This window comes from Giraffa tippelskirchi, chromosome 4, assembly GCF_054371585.1.
Source record: "Giraffa tippelskirchi isolate mGirTip1 chromosome 4, T2T-mGirTip1v1.2.pri, whole genome shotgun sequence".
Lineage (NCBI taxonomy): Eukaryota > Metazoa > Chordata > Mammalia > Artiodactyla > Giraffidae > Giraffa > Giraffa tippelskirchi.
Genome location: NC_137278.1, coordinates 75,741,362 through 75,758,852, shown reverse-complemented (window position 1 = coordinate 75,758,852; position 17,491 = coordinate 75,741,362). Strand labels below are relative to the sequence as shown.

The window sequence follows — 17,491 nt, the reverse complement described above, 5'->3', positions numbered from 1 at the left end:
AAGGTCACACTAAATAGAAGTTTTGCTCACTGGATTAAAAATAGATCAGCTCAATGACTCAGCAGGTAGCTTACTGCAGTTGCCTACTAAGAACACCCTAATTCTTCTTTGTACTACATCGCAGTCAAGTACTCATGTGGCTTTATCAGGATTAGCTTATTCAGCTATTAGAAATAAGATCACAGTATATCTAGGACATTCTGTGAGATGCAACAGTACTGAGAGTATTATGGGTCAAATTCTGATTAGGTATAAGCAAGCACATATTCAAAGATTAAAGTTCCTATTAATAATTTACAGTAATGTGGCTAAATTGAAAGTCAGAATACAGAGACCACATGATTGTGCTTTGATTTTTAGAGCAGCACCTGTTTCAACCTTCCTACCTGACTTCCCCTACCGCTGCCATATGGGAAACCTCAGGGGGGCCTTTAATGGTTCCCTTTTTTCTTACTCACATTCAGGCAGCGGCCAAGTCACTACCTTCAGTCCCTGAACATTCAAGGATGGTCTAACAAACAGAGTTGATATTTCTCTTGAAAGGAGACACAGATAGGACTACCTTCCTCAAAAATATCTCCCTCCAAATTATTGGCTATCCATTGGGAAACACTTTCAGCCAGTATTATCCATTAACATATAATAATATATCCAGCAACTACTTGAAAATCATCTTTGTACAGCCTCCAGATATTAGGTGCCTGAGTAACACAGAAGAATAAAATTAGACCTTGACTCCTACAGGCTCCATTTAGCTCTTGATTTATCAGACCCCTGAGTAAATAGATAGGTAAGTTACAATGTGAGGAAAGAGAAAGTAGGAAGGTGGGAGAGTCAGATTTTGCAAGGCCCTGTACTAAGGTAGCAGGCCAATGAGAAGGAGCACAGTCAGGACTTGTAGGGGTGTTGAAGGGAGGAAAAAATCAATGTAGAGGCTCTGAGAAGTACAAAAACAAGTCTCATTGTCATAAAAATTTGACCTTAGTCTCACCTTGGAAGCACTGCCTGGTTCACCCCATTCCTTTCTCAGGTCTGGCTCTCAACAAAACAGGTAGCTGCAATTTGTCTTTGGCAGACAGTCTATTTTCCATTCAGGTGGCTATCTTTCCTCTGGAATCACTAGATTTACCGCCATCTCACTACACTCCCATGTGGAGACCTGTTCTAAAGCTACGGATTGATAAGAAAAAGTTAAGGAAGACATTGATAAAGGCTAAAAGTGAGATCCCTACTGGTAATGTTTGCATTTTTACATAGGAGTTTGGGAAGCTCTTAATATTATTCAAATCAGACCACTAATCTCCAGTTTAATGCCAACTTTTATTTTTTATTTTTTTTTTTTTTTCAGACCTAGAAGTGATTTTATTTATTTATTTATTTTTTTTATAAATTTATTTATTTTACTTGGGGGCTAATTACTTTACAATATTGTAATAGTTTTTGCCATACATTGACAAGAATCAGCCATGGGTTTACATGTGTTCCCCTTCCCGAACCCCCCACCCACCTCCCTCCCCCTCCCATCCCTCTGGATCATCCCACTGCCCCGGCCCCGAGCCCTTGTCACATGCATCGAACATGGAATGGTGCTCTGTTTCACATATGACAATACACATGTCTCAATGCCATTCTCCCAGAACGGCCCACCCTCACCTTCTCCCTCAGAGTCCATAAAATTGTTCCATGCATCTGTGTCTCTCATTCTGTCCCGCATATAGGGTTATCGTTACCATCTTTCAGATTCCATATATATGCATTAGTATACTGTATTGTTGTTTTTCTTTCTGGCTTACTTCACTCTGTATAATGGGCTCCAGTTTCATCCATCTCAGTAGAACCGGTTCAAATGTATTTTTTTTAATGGCTGAGTAATATTCCATTGTGTATATGTACCACAGCTTCCTTATCCATTCATCTGCTGATGGACATCTAGGTTGCTTCCATGTCCTGGCTATTGTAAACAGTGCTGCGATGAACATTGGGGTACACGCGTCTCTTTCAATTCTGGTTTCCTCGGTGTATATGCCCAGCAGTGGGATTGCTGGGTCATATGTAATGCCAACTTTTAAAGTTAACTTAAAAGGTGTTATATTAATTCAACAAGGAGGGCATTAGACTAAAGCAGCTCTGATGCCCTGGCAGCCTACGTAAGCAAACAAAATCTAAGCTTGCAAATGCTGAAAAGTTAGGAAACCGAAACTTAAGGACAACCAATCACAAACTGCCATCTAGACTTTAGCTATAGATAATCTGTAATCTATAATTAACTTGTGCGTGCTTAGTCACTCAGTTGTGTCCAGCTCTTTGCGACTCCATGGACTGTAGCCCACCAGGCTCTTCTGTCCATGGGGATTCTCCAGGCAAGAACACTGGAGTGCGTTGCCATGCTCTCCTCCAGGGGATTTTCCCATCACAGGGATTGAATTCAGGTCTCTTGCATTGCAGGCAGATTCTTTACCGTCTGAGCCACCAGGGAAACCCAGTGTTTCATATGCCTCAGCTTATCTTTGAACAAGGATTAATTTTACTCAGTATCCCAAGTCTCTGTCCTAGACCTTATAGTTTTACTTATTTTCATTGTGCATTAGTTATCTTTGTAAATGGCTTTCCCTTCATTTGTTCACAGTGAATGTTATTTTTGTTGTCAATTATTAATCCCAATGAGAACATAAAATAAAAAATTATACTTCTTTTAAGAGTAAACTTGACCGTAAAAATAGATAGGTAGATAGATGAATAGATAGGTGGACTGATGATTTACTAAGCATTATTTCAAGGTTCATTGATCTGGCTTGCTCAGGAGTCAGTAATAAGGCAAACGAATATATTCTCTACTCATGTATTTCTTAGAGACATGATTATTTATAACCTCCAAGAGGGCAGAGTCTCATCTATTGTCTTTGGTTTCCCAGCACATGGTTCTTGCCTGACACTGGTCTGGGATCAATGGATTGAATTACAACAACTTCACAGTTGCTCCCTGGTTCCTGGAGCTGAAAATTGTCACAAAATTTAGTGTATCTTTTTCTTGGCAGAGGAATTGTGAGTTTATATAAAGAGAGTTTACATCAGTCTAAGAAAATGTAAAAAGCAAAAATGAAAAAATGTACAAAGCAATATAAAATTGAGTATAAATAAATGGAGTGAAAATATAGTGTTTAAAGTTAATCTCTGAGAACACTGTGTGTGTTAGTCGTTCAGTCGTGTCCGACTCTTTGTGACCCCATGGACTGCAGCCTGCCAGGCTCCTATGTCCATAGGATTTTCCAGGTAAAAATACTGGAGTGGATTGCCATTTCTTCTCCAGGGCATCTTCCTGACCCAGGGATTGAACCTGGGTTTCCTGAATTACAGGTAGACTCTTTACTATCTGAGCCACCAGGGAAGCCCTTGTTCATTCTTAAGTGTTGGAACAAATGTAAGGGCAAATACCAATTTTCTCCCCTCTGAAAATAAGCAGAAAGATTTTCCCCTTCTTTTTCTTTCTGAATTTCTTTCTCTGTCCTTTTCAAACGTATGTAAATCTTCATGGTAGCTAAATGAGCCTCTGGCCTGTCTCATAACTCAGGAATGTTTCCTCAAGGACCTGGTAGCCATCTCTTTGAAGTATAATTATCAAGGAAAGTAATTCCAATCTCCCAGTTTCCTGGGAAGAGATGGGTCTAATTCGTCACCTGACTGCAAATTATAAAACCTACCTAAATATTGAATGATTTGTCCACTTAGCTGTATAAAAGGAGATTGATTCCCTTCTGTCTTCATAATCCCTCTAACAGATGATATGTGTGGCATATCACGTTCTGGTTTAATCTTATTCAAAGTAAAACTTTTCATTTTTTTCTACTTTTGTGGAGAGTTTTTTCTGGGCTTCAGTAGTTGTGACTCATGGGCTCTAGGGCACTCAGGCTCAGGAGTTGCAGCACATGGGCATTGTTACCCTGAAGCATGTGAAATCTTCCCGGACCAGGAATGGAACCTCTGTCCCCTGCATTGGCAGGCAGATTCCTAACCACTGGACCACCAGGGAAATTCAAGATTTTGTTTTGATTATATTTCTCCAATACAAACATGAGCTGAGCTTCCTGGCATCTGAGATATTGATGTTTGGTAGATTTCAATCATGACACTGATTTTATGTTCTTAAGTAATGGAGAATCTGTACAGTGAGCATGGTGGTCAAAAATGTGAACTCTGGAGTTAAAACGCTTGCCTTTTAAATCCTGGCTCAGTGATTCACCAGAAGAGTGACCTTGTATAAGTTAATCGAAAATCATACTGATTTTCCTCCAAGTCTAAATTTCCTCATCCTCACCTAAATTTCCTTTATAAAGCCTCAGTTTCCTCACCTTAAATTGTGAATGATGAATCAGTGCTGCCTGAACCTCATGGGAAGCGTCCCCCACAACAAAGAGGCTCTGTTGTTGATGTTAGTACAATTCATGTGCCCAACACAGAGTGAAGTCAAATCCACCAAAATGTCGGAGTTTGGAGCAGACTAAGGTTTATTGCAGGGCCATGCAAGGAGACAGGTGGGTCAAGCCCTAAAAGCCCTGAGTTCCCCGAGGGTTTCAGTAAAGCCAGGTGAGGGAGGAGGGTTGCAGGGTAAGTGTTCAGCTCATGCACAAGTCTCTGATTGGCTGATGGTGAGGGAACAGGGTGGTGTCACAGGGGTGAACATTATCAGTCCTTAGACTCCAAGAGGCTTGGGGCTATGTGTGCATGGTCATCAAGTAGTTAACATCTTCCATTTGGTGGTGGGTTTTCACATCTGTAAAGCAACTCAGGGAAACAAAGTGAAAGTTGCTCAGCTGTGCCCGACTCTTTGCGACCCCATAAACTATATAGTCCATGGAATTCTCCAGGTAAGAATATGGGAGTGGGTAGCCTTTCCCTTCTCCAGGGGATCTTCCCAACCCAGGGATCAAACCCAGGTCTCCCGCATAGCAGGTGAATTCTTTACCAGCTGAGCCACAAGGGAAGCCCAGGGTTTTCACATCTATAAAACAGCTCAGGGTATGTGCATCAAATACTGTTTTTTAGGTACTTCAGAGAAGAGCTAAAGCAAAGGATATTGGGGGAAGGTCTGTCCCAGGAAGGCCCCACAAGGTCCTGCTCAGTTACACTGGGAAAAGTGGAAGGGAAAGCTAGGCCGGCCATGACCACTGCTGTGCAGACAACAGCTAATCTACTGATTGATGCTAAGGCTCTATGAGGGATGGGGCTGTGTCTCACTTTAGATCTATACACCCCTATATAGCTGTGGGCTGTGTCTAGTACCTTGAAAAGTACAGTAGTACCAGCTACATCACCCCTGCTTTTATGTTTGCTTTTGGACATCCTGGGCTTGAAGTAAATATACTGTACCACTGTACTCTATACAGTACTGTATAATAAAGTACACAAAAGTACAACCACTTGTTGAGGATACATGCATGTGACAGTGTATGCCAGACATGTGAACTGACTTGTGTGTCTGGGCATGCAAATACCCATTCACATATCTGAAAGTTCACGACTTGAAGGTTTGTGTGCAGGCGACTTACTGTAGTAGGGAGGCTTAAATGCTAAGCTGAGGTATTTGTGCATGTTTTCCTGGTGGCTCAGTTGATGAAGAGTATGCCTGCAATACAGGAGACCCGGGTTCATTCCCTGGGTCGGGAAGATCCCCTGGAGAAGAAAACGGCAACCCACTCCAATATTCTTGCCTGGAGAATTCCATGGACAGAGGAGCCTGGTGGGCTACAGTCTGTGGGATCACAAAGAGTCAGACATGACTGAATGACTAACACTTTCACTTTCACTTCATACTGTAGGCAGTGGGGAACCACTAAAAGTTTTTGGGCAGGGAAATAATATGATCAGAGCTAAACCTTATGAAGAATAAACCAGTAGCAACGTCTAGAATGAATGGGTGGTGGGATGCCTAGTAGATGGAAGGTGTTACTAATTAAAAGCAATCATTCAAGCTAGAGCAGTGGTCCTCAATCAGGAGTGATTTTGCCTCTCACGGGACATTGGGAACTGTCTGGAGACATATTTGACTTTCATAAGTAAGGGGGATACTATAGGCATCTAGTGGGTAGAGGCCAGGGATGTTGCTAAATATCGTACAGTACATCCTGTTAAAAATGTGAATTTTATCCCATTTAAGGAACTCTGGGTTAGACATCATTAGAATGGATAACGAGAAGAGAACAAATGGGGCAGACATGAGTGGCCCTGTGGAAGCAGATTGTACAGAATTTTGCAAATGACTGTATCTATAGATCAGAGGAGAATTCAGGGTTTAAAAAAGAAAATGAAGAAAAATTCCAAGATTTAAAGCAGATAACTGAGAAGACGATATCAAGAACAGAAACAGAAGTCAGAAGGAGGGCCAGATTTTAAAGGAGAATGATGAATTCGTTTTGAGTTTGAAATTTAACTGGATACCTTAGCACAATTCCGGAGGCAACTAAAAATGTACTTGTGGAACCTAGTAAGAGGCTAAGACCAGGGATGTAGATTTTAGGAGACATTTGCAGTGAGTTATTGGTTAAAGGAAAGGGAGCAGATAAGGGTACTGAAAAGGGGCAAAGAGGAGATGAGGTCTGAGAACAGAATTTTGAAAGACTATGAGAGAACACATAGGTCATATTACTATAAGACCATGACGTTTGTTAAATCATGTTATTTTTCAGAATATTTCTCTATTTTAGCAATTTCCTCCCACAAATCCAACATGTTAATTAGACTACCTGGAAGTGAGCTGTTCCTAACTGTTCCTAAACTCTTGTTAAGTCTGTTTCAAAGAACCTCTTGTTCTCTTGTTTTTAAATAATAGTTTTATTAAATTCCTCAAATCCTCTTATAAATCCCAAACATATTCTCAAGCTTGGCTCAATAGAACAGCATTTTTAAAACATTCTTTTCCTTTGATTCTGTGACTGTCTTTTGCATTTAAGATTTATTTAGAAATTATTTTCAAGACTGGCCTTCTGCAAAATTGAGATGTTATTTGATTTCAGATCATAGCAAGCCTCTGGCTTATCTGCTGTCCATAGAGGAAAATGAGCATGAGTTTATATCTCAACTCTGCCACGAGTAAGCTATGTGATCTTTGGTAGTATTTTTTCTCTCACTCATTTAGAAAATTTAATTGTATCTACAAAAAGTTACATGAGTTTTGTTAAAGACTAGTGTAAATGTTTAATGTGGTGGTTACCCACAGACCCATTCCAGTATAATGTATAATATTACCCATACCTTCAGTGTAATTCCTAGTTACCAATTTTTGAAAACTTCCCTAAGTTTTTATTTTGAAAAATATTAAACCTACAAAAAGTTGAAAAAATATTAAAATGAGCAGGCATATACCTTTCACCTAGATTTACATATCTTTAACTTCTGTGACATTTGCTTGTTCTGTCTGTGTCTGTTTATCTATTTACCTACCTATGTTTATTTTTTGCTAAATGACTTGTAAGTAAGTTATAGATATCATGAAAATGTATCCCTAAATACTTAGTAGACATGTGCTACAAACAAGGACATTTAGCTATAAAACCACAATATTATTATCTCACTCTAAAAATTTAACTTTGATACAGTGTACTATCTAATATGGGCTTCCCTGGTAGCTCAGATAGTAAAAATTCCATCTGCAGTGCAGGAGACCCGGGTTCAATCCCTGGGTAGAGATCTTTGGAGAAGGGAATGGCAACCCACTCTAGTACTCTTGCCTGGAGAATCCCAAGGACAGAGGAGCCAGGTGGGCTACAGTCCAGGGAGTTGAAGAGAGTTGGATATGCCTGAGCGGCTAACACTTTGTACTTCGTACTATCTAATATATAGTCAAATATTCAAATATTAAGATGGCTCCCCAAATGCCTTTGAAACAGTTTTTTTGTTTGTTTTTTCAACATAAGATTTAATCAAGGTTCATGTTTTTCTAATCTGCTTTAATTTAGAAAAGTCTTTTGCGTTCTTTGGTCCTTTATGACACTAATGATTTTGAAGATTACAAGCAAGCTGTCCCGCAATCTGGAAATGTCTGATTTTCTCCCCTGATTAGTTTAAGGTTACGTATTTCTATAAGTACACTACAGACATGATGTTGTACCCTCTCATTGTATCACTTCAGGAGACATGTCAATCAGTTCGTCCCAGTATTAGCAATATTAAGTTAGACCACTAAATTAAGTCTGTCAGTTCCCTCCTTTGTAAAAGTGGCTGTTTCCTATTTTAGTTAATAAGTAATCCATGGGGTGATATTTTAAGACATGTAACTACCCTATGTTGTGGTCTTGGGGTTCTCATCTGACCTATATTCTTAGTAGTTTTTGCCAGTTTGTTCAGTTTGGTTCTTCAGAAAACACTTTTTTTGTATGTAAACTATCCTATATAATTTGTTTTCACTTGAGTTAGCCAGAATTGGCTTCTGTTATTTTCCACCAAATACTCTGAACCCTACAAAAATTGTGTAAAATGCTTACTGCACTAGGGGAAAGGTCAACTTTATCTTCAGGGTTTCAAATGTGATTATGATACCACACACAGGCCGATCCATATGGGACCTCCAGATTTGTTCAGGTTACATGTAGAAAAACATTTATTTTTTATCAGATTTGTAACTGATGGGCCTAACCAGACTTGCTTAGACCAGTCCCTGCTAGGCCTCAGATAAATGATACACAAGCCCATGGACTGCTCATTGTTACCTAGTTGCAATGAGACTGTGCTGTTCCTGATGCTTAGTCATTGTCATAAGTCTGGACAATGTAGCATGATGAATCTAGTGACAGACATTATACCCAAATCCTAGTTGCTAAATACAGATGACCTGACTTGCTAAAGGCAGATTTTATAACCATATTAGGTAATTTCACTGGAATTTCAGGGTGACATGGGTTGTATTTGTTAATATAATAGCCGTGGTCATAGAAAAACTAAAATCTCAATAACAATTTAATAGAAATTCAATTTCTTTCTTAATCAAAGTCCAATTGGTGTTTGGCAAATGATCTTCTACATAACAACTCAAACTCTCTGATTTCTTCCATCTCATTTCTTCTATCTACTGTCCCTGGAGCCTTGGAGTCCTTTGCTTCCAGTAGCAGACAAGAAAGATCATGTAGGTTTTTGTTTGGATTTTGGAAGTGTGTGGTTTATAGAATCAATTTTAAACATAGAATAAGAGGAAAGAGAAGGAGATAAATAACCAAAGTTAAAATAAGGTACCAGGCTAGTGGAAGGATCATGGAACTCTGTGATGCAGTGTTCACAAATGGTTGAGCGAAGAGCTTCAATGTATGGAAAGAGTCAACACAAACTGCTTCCATTGGGGAAAAGCAAGGGCAAGGACACCCAGCCAGAAGCTATAGTTCACCAACCACTATGCAGGAGGGTTTAACAGGCAAGGCTGAAAATGCTACATATCACTTCTGCCCATGTTGACCTTCTATCAGCCAAAACTCAGACCATACTCATCTGTAAGGAAGGCTAGGAAATATGGTCTAGGAGCAAAATGATAACAGCTTTGGAAAGGGCCAATCATTTTGTGCCACAGAAGCTGGAGGTGTTGGGTGACCTGTGAAGCTGAGAGGGACTGTGGATGCTAGAGAAGTTGCAGTCACTAAACACCCCAAGCCTGATGGTCTCTGTTGGTTGTGGCTGGTTTTACCTCACTTTTCCAAAATGTTTACTTGTATTAAATATTTGTCAATGAGTGCTACATTTCACTAAGGCCTCAAACTCACTCCTCTGCAGGATTTCTTCAGTAGCTGAGAAGCACTCCTACTACTTTCCTAATGTTTCTTTAGAAAAATTAAAATCACCTCTAGCTAGTCACCTAATTGCAAAGAGTTGTGTGATCAGTTTTAGACAGAAGCTGAGTTCAGCAATGTGCAACTATGCAAATTACCCTATTCATCACCACTAGTTTTAGTTAAACAACCCTGCCTGGGGGGAAAACTCAGACATATATCCAGTTACTCTCCAGATAACAAGTCCTTTGGTCTCTTTCAAACAGAAGGGGGTTTTGTCTAGATTTCTAAAAGTATGTGAGTCCAGAAGGAAAGTGACACAGATTTGATGAGCAGCCAAAAGGCTATAAAAGATTTAGTAAACCTTAACTTGTGCTTTACCTGGAATACGTTATTGAAAAAAATATTTAAAAATGTGTTGCTGACTGTTGTGATACAATGAGACCTACCACGGCCTAAAATGAAGTTAAAGCAGGAATTCGAAGACATAAAGTGAGCACCAAAGTTTCTAAGGAACTCATGTGACCTTGGGATTCCACTTTGATTCCATTGCACAGAATTTGGGGGACCAGAGACTAAGGTTAGGACCTACTCAAGTAGAGAGATCTACAGAAAACCAGAATCCCAAAACTCCCAAAGAAAACTCAACCTATTGCTCAGGCATAGGCAAGAAACTTGCATCTTGAACTCGATCCTGGTTGAAGACAATAAGATAGAAAATTTCCCCTGTGCATTTATTTCACAAGCTGATCTCCAAGTAGATTCTCATTCCCAAAACTTGCTCCCTGTGAGGTTTGAAACCCTTGAATGATCATTGAACTTAAAGTGGTCTCAGGTTGGTAGTCCCCTCAGGCAATAGGCAGGACTGTAATTTCAACCTGGACCTCAAAGAAATTCCACAGATGAAATGCCAAGGCCAAGCATTCAGCTCACAGTAAAAAAAAAAAAAAAAAAAAATCTAAGAACATAAGGAAATAAGGCACTCCAGGCTAGGACTAGCAGAAACAAAACAGAAGAATCAGATCTGCAACGACTTCAGAAATTGCAATCATCAGGCCCAACATAAAAGTACTAGGTTTAAAGAAATAAGAGTGGCTTGAAAATACACGCAAAGAACAAAAGACTATAAAAATGGTTGAGCATATATGACAAAGAGCTAAACAGAATTTCTGGAGAAAAATTTTAATAAATAAAGATGAAAACTCAATAGTCAAATTAAGCATCAGAGTACTCTACCTAGCAAAGTTATCATTCAGAACTGAAGGGGAGAGAAAGAGTTCTCCAGACAAGCAAAAGCTAAAGGATTTTACCACCATTAAACTGGTCTAACAAGAAATGTTAAAAGGTCTTTTTTAAGATGAAGAGGAAGAGTGCTATTTAGTAATAAGAACACATATGAAAGAGTAAAGCTTACTGGAATAGTAAATATATAATCAAGGTCGTATGTTAATTACTTATAAAACTAATATAAAGGCTAAAAGACAGAAGTAGTTAAAACAAGTATGATAATAATAATTAGTTAAGGGATATACAAGATGTGCATGTGATCAGTAGTGTCTGACTCTTTGTGACCCCATGGACCATAGCCCACCAGGCCCTGCTGTCCACGGAATTTTCCAGGCAGGAGTACTGGAGCAGGTTGTCATTTCCTTCTCCAGGGCATCTTCCTGACCCAAGGTTGAACATGCCTGTCTTATGCCTCCTGCATTGGCAGGTGGGTCCTTTATCAGCTTAGCCACCAGGGAAGCCCATGTACCCAACATAGGAGTACCTAAATATTAAAATAAATATTAACAGGCCTAAAGGGAGAAATAGACAGCACTGCAATAATAGTATGGGGACCTTAATATATCATTTACATCAGTAGATAGATCATTTAGACAGATAGATCATTTAGACTTCCTTATTAGGAAGCATCAGCCCTAAGAAATATATTAGAACGGATTGACTTAACAAATATTTACCAAACATTCTATCCAAAAACAACAGAATACACATTGTTCTCAAGTGCATATGGAATATTTTCCAAGATAGATTATATATTAAATCACAAAACAAGTCAATAAGTACAAGAGAATTGAAATCATGTCAGGAATCTTTTTCAATCACAATGGTATGAAACTAGAAACTAATTACACAAAAAAGACATGAAAATTCACAAATATATAGAGCTTAAACAACATGCCACTGAATAACCAATGGGTCAAAGAAGAGAACAAAAAAATACCTTGAGACAACTGAAAATGGAAATGAAACATATCAAAATGTATGGAATGCAGTAAAAGCACCTTCTAAGAGAGAAGTTCTGAGTGATAAATGCATACCTCAAGAAACAAAAAGAGTCTCAAGTAAATAACATAATTTTACACCTTAAGGACCTAGAAAAATAAGAACAAATGTAGCCCAAAGTTAATAGAAGGAATGATGTAGTGATTACAGCAGAATTAAATGAAGCAGAAAATAAAAAGAAAATTAAAAGGTTAATGAAACTAAAACTGGTTCTTTGAAATGATAAACAAGATTGCTAAACCTTCAGCTTGAATCACCAAGAAAAAAAGAAGGAGGATTCAAATAAATAAAATCAGAAATGAAAGAGGAGATATTACAACTAATAACACAGAAATATAAAGGATCGTAATAGAAAAATTATTTGCTGGTAAACTGGACAACCTAGAAGAAACATATAAATTTCTAGAAACACACAGTCTACCAAGATGGAATCATTATGAAATATAAAATTTGAACAGATCAATTACTGGCAAGGAGTCTGAATCAGTAATCAAAAGCCTTCCAACAAACAAAAGTCCATGACCAGAGAACTTCACTGGTGAATTCTACCAAACATTCAAAGGACTAATACCAATTCTGAAACTCTTTCAAAAATTAGAAGAGGGGGGAAATCCTCCAAATACATTTTATGAGGCCAGCATTTCCCTGATACCAAAGCCAGGCAAGGATACTATTAAAAATAAAATTATAGGCCAATATCTCTGATGAACATAGATGCAAAAATCCTCAAAACAGTATTAGCAAACCACATTAAACAATACATTAAAAGGATAATACATCATGATCATGTGGGATTTATTCCAGAGGTGCTAGGCATAAAAGCATACACACAGATCAGTGGAACAGAATGGAGAGCCCAGAATTAAACCCACACATTTGTGGTCAGTTAATTAATGACAAATGAGCTAACAATATACAATGGTGAAAGGATAATGCCTTCAATAAATGCTATTGGGAAAATTGGACTGCCAAATGCAAAAATTAAACTGGACCACTATCTTAAACTATATACAAAAATTAAGTCAAAATAGATCAAAAATTTGAAAGTAAGAACCTGAAGCCATAAAACTAGAGGAAAACATAGACAGCAAACTCCTTGACATAGGTCTTAGCAGTGATTATTAAAGTCTAACACTAAGAGCAAAAGCAAAAATAGCAAGTTGGGACTACATTAAAATAAAAAGCTTTTGCATAGCCAAAGAAACCAACAGCAAAATGAAATGGTAGCCTACTGAATGGGAGAAAATAATTGTAAATCATATATATGGTAAGGGGATAATATCCAAAATAGACAATGAATTCATACAAATCAATAGTGAAAAAAAATCTAATTAAAAATAAACAAAACATCTGAACAGACATTTTGCTAAAGAAGACTTACAGATGACCAACAGGTACATGAAAATGTGTTCCACATCATTAATCATCAGGGAAATGCAAATAAAAACCACAATGAGATACCACATCTGTTAAAATGGCTTTTATCAAAAAGACAAGAAATAACAAGTGTTGGCACAGATACGGAGAGAAAAAAAAACCTTCTGCACCTTTGCTAGGAATGTAAATTGGCACAACCACTATGCATAACAGTATGGAAGTTCCTCAGAAAAATTAAAAATAATACTACCATATGATCCAACTATCCCACTTGTGGCTATTTGTCTGAGAAAAACAAAAACACTAATTTGAAAAGATACATATTTTTTCATGTTCATTGAGGTATTATACACAATAGCCAAGACATGGAAACAACCTAAGTGTCCATTAATGAATGAATGAATCAAGAAATTGGGTATACAAATGCAATGAAATATTATTCAGCTATAAAAAAGAACGAAAACTTGCCTTTTCTATAACATGGATGGACCTCAAGGGCATTATGCTAAACAAAGTATGTTAGACAAAGACAAATGCTTCATACTTCTCTTATATGTGGAATCTAAAAACAAAACAAGCTCATCGCTACTGAGAACAGATTGGAGGTTTCAAGAGGTAAAGGTTGGGGAGTGGAAAACATGGGAGAACTTTTTTTTTTTAGTTTAAATTAATTGAATAAAATTTATAAAAAATAATTTAAGTTGGAAACTCAGGAGATGAAGTAAGCTTTAGAGTAGAAACAGCTGAGAAGATAATTTGTAGAAGAGTCCAGTTCAAGCTTTTAATCTTGGAACTTCAGTTTTGTTGAGGGCAGTTTCAAAATTCCAAACTTGTTCAAAGCTGAATCTTCTCTGCTTCTTCAGCTCAGACCTGCTTCAGGCCTCTGAGCTTGAGGTAGGGAAGATGGCCTTATTAGCTGCTTCTTTTCTCCCAAAATACCTCCTCCACTTCCAAGGGCCATTTCTGACCTTGCCATTCCAATGTCAGAAGAAAAAGAGGATTAGGGAGAAAGGGAAGCAGTTTCATTTGCTTGGTACTGTGTCATCTGGTGTCCATGCCCTCTGGGAATGAAGACTACCCAAAGATGACACTTTTCTCCAAAGATGACACTTTCTCTCTAGATTGTTTCTCAGAAGTACACCTGCTTCCATGTATCCTCGTTGCAGCTCCTTGTTGCAGACAACACTTCTCTGACTGTGAGCTTTTAATAACTCACTCCAAGCTGGGCTTTGGGCACTTCTTAGGGAGCAAGAAGGCAAGATTCCTTTTCAGATGATCAGAGGCCAATGCTTTTTGTGGATTCCACTTTGTTCCCTGAAACATACTACCCTTTGCCTCCTACATGTGAAAGGCCATTTTACACCCACTATGGTCCTGCAGGGATTCCCTAGTGGCTCAGACAGTAAAAAATCTGCCTGCAATGCAGGAGACCCAGGTTTTATCCCTGGGTCAGGAAGATCCCCTGGAGAAAGGAATGGCTACCCACTCCAGTATTCTTGCCTGGAAAATCCCATGGACAGAGGAGCCTGGTGGGCTACATTCCATGGGCTTGCAAAGAGTTCAACATGACCTAGTGACTAACACTTTCACTTTCACTTTCACAGCCCTTCAAACAGGTGAAGCTTCAGCTATATCCCCAGCCTTCACACTTGGCAAGGATCAGACCCAAGTCTTTCTTGCTGAAACTCCTGGAGACAGTTCTGGGAGGTCTCCTTGAGGTACTTCCCATTTGTCTTGAAGTGATGGGGGAGCACACTCCTCCCTGACCGCATGTGAAGGTGAAGGGAAAAGAGAGCCCTTTCCAAAGAAATCGTCACCTTTCCACCTTCCCTACCTCCATCTCTTTACTCTGTCAAGGTCACTGGTGGGTTCATGAAAGGCAGAGTATTTACGCACTTAGCAGGTCCAGAATGACTTGGAAATACTGCTCATCCATTGTATTGATTTCAGCTTTGGGAGCCTGGCCAAAATGAAGAGAGAAGTGTCATTTGAATATTTTGTTTCATTGGATTTTAACCTAAATAATTAAAATCATTACATTTTTTAATGAAGCAAGAAAATGCAAATAAGATGCTATAATTTCTTTGATGTCAAAAATTCAAGACTGAGAATGCAAACCACATAGGGGCAGAAGATATTTACAATGCATATTACAAAGGTTAATTCATATTACTCAGACTACATACAGAATTTGTACAAAGTAATAGAAAAACTGGCAAAAATTTGAACAGGCCCTTTACAAAAGAAGATATCAAAATAACCAGGAACAAAAAAATGTACTCAAGCTCAGCAGTTATCAGAGAAAAGCAAATCTAAAATACAATAATATATACCATCATATACTCACGAGAACAGTACTCATAAGAAATAGAAAATACCAAGTGCTGATGAGAATGAGGAGCATCTAAATTTTTCCTTTACCAGTGGAGTGGGAATATAAATTAATACATCCACATTGCAAAACTGCCTATTGCTAGCTATTAAATCTGAACCTTTGACCCAGCAATTTCATTCCTTGGTTATATACTCAATAGAACATATATGTGGTACACCAAAAGAGATTCTCATGAATGCTCATGACGGCATCATTCATGATAGCTCCAACCTGAAAACAATTCAAGTGTCTATAGATAATATAATGGATACATAAATTGTGATTGTTCATAAAATGGAATATCATGCAGGAACAGAAATATATGAACTACTGTTACACACAATAAAGTATATGAATCTCATTTATGTGAAAGAAGTTAAGCACAAAAGTATTCATACTACACAATTTCATTTATATAAAAGTTTGAAAAAAAAGGCAAATCTATAGTATTGAGTCAGGAAAGTGATTTCCTTTTGGGAAGAAGGAGGGAATAGTGATTGGGAGAAAATAGAAATGACATATCCAGTTTCACACCCTATTGGTTATTACATGGTATATTCACTTTGTGATGAGTCATTGAACTGTACACTTACGATTTTTATACTTTTCTGTACCCATTTTATATTTCAGAAGAAAAACAAGTTTTTTAAGCAGGGGTAGGGGGAACCATGCTCTAAGAAAACAAAGATCAGGGACTTCTCTGGTGGTCCAATAGCTAAGACTCCACACTCCAATGCAGAGGATCTGGGTTTGATACCTCTTGAGGGAAATAGATCCTATATGACACAATTAAAGATCTTGTATGCCTCAAGAAGATTTAAAAAAAAAAAAGCCCCATGTGCTGCCACTGAGACCTGGTGCAGCCAAAGAATTAAATTTTTTTAAAAAAAGATAAAAAACACTGATTTTGATTCTTTGTTATTTCCTTCCTAGATTAATGATACCAAAGAAATCCCTTGATCTCTTTGAGCCTCAGTTTCTTCATTTATGAAATAGGAATGATGTAATTAATCCTTCCCTAGAGGATTGTTGTGAATGTCAAATGAGAGGATATGTAGAAATGTGCTTTGAAAACTGTAACAAGCATCAGTTATAATAGCAGATATATATATAAATGACAAAAAATTTCAAGGCCAATCTTTTTTCACGAATTGTTCTCTTTCCAAAAAATCATATAATACCCAGCTCAGGTAACAGAGCCCTCCCATACTGTTTAATTCTCATGAGTCATGAATAGATGTGCTATATAGCCACACAGATATGTGAGTCTACAAGATAAATTTAGAAGTTTTCATGGTAGCAAAATATTGGCATCTTAACACAACTGACATTTCAATGGACAAGTGTAGGAAAGACTCTAACTTTTAATCTGGATATCTCAACTATTTGGTTGCAAATAACAGAAACCATCTCAAGCTAACTTAAGGAAAAAAGAATGTGGAGATGTCTCAAAGAACTCAAGGGCAGTAAAGCAGTTGGGCATCTGGAATCAGAAACTATTCAGCCTTGAAGAACGCGGCAGAACCTGCTCTCTGTCTCAGCGGTGTGTCTTTAAGGATGTCTGCTTCATTCTTCTCTCACCACTGGATCTCTTTCCTTCCCTGCGCACAGAATGGGGAAGGATGGTCCGAAAACAGTTCTGAGCTGACAGCCTTTCCTCTTAAAAGACCAGCCGAGCTTGAGGGCAAATTTCTTGGCCTTAAAGAAA

General features: G+C 38.2%; 1 long non-coding RNA gene across 1 annotated transcript in view; it reads right to left on the bottom strand.

Moving 5' to 3' along the window:
* LOC145546071 (uncharacterized) overlaps positions 1 to 17,491 on the bottom strand; it is a 48,100-nt gene that overhangs the window by 19,656 nt on the left and 10,953 nt on the right. The window contains exons 2-3 of the long non-coding RNA XR_014082461.1: positions 15,244 to 15,369; positions 992 to 1,170 (exon numbers count right to left, since the gene is read on the bottom strand). This is a non-coding gene — a long non-coding RNA (uncharacterized LOC145546071). The remainder of the gene's footprint in view (positions 1 to 991; positions 1,171 to 15,243; positions 15,370 to 17,491) is intronic.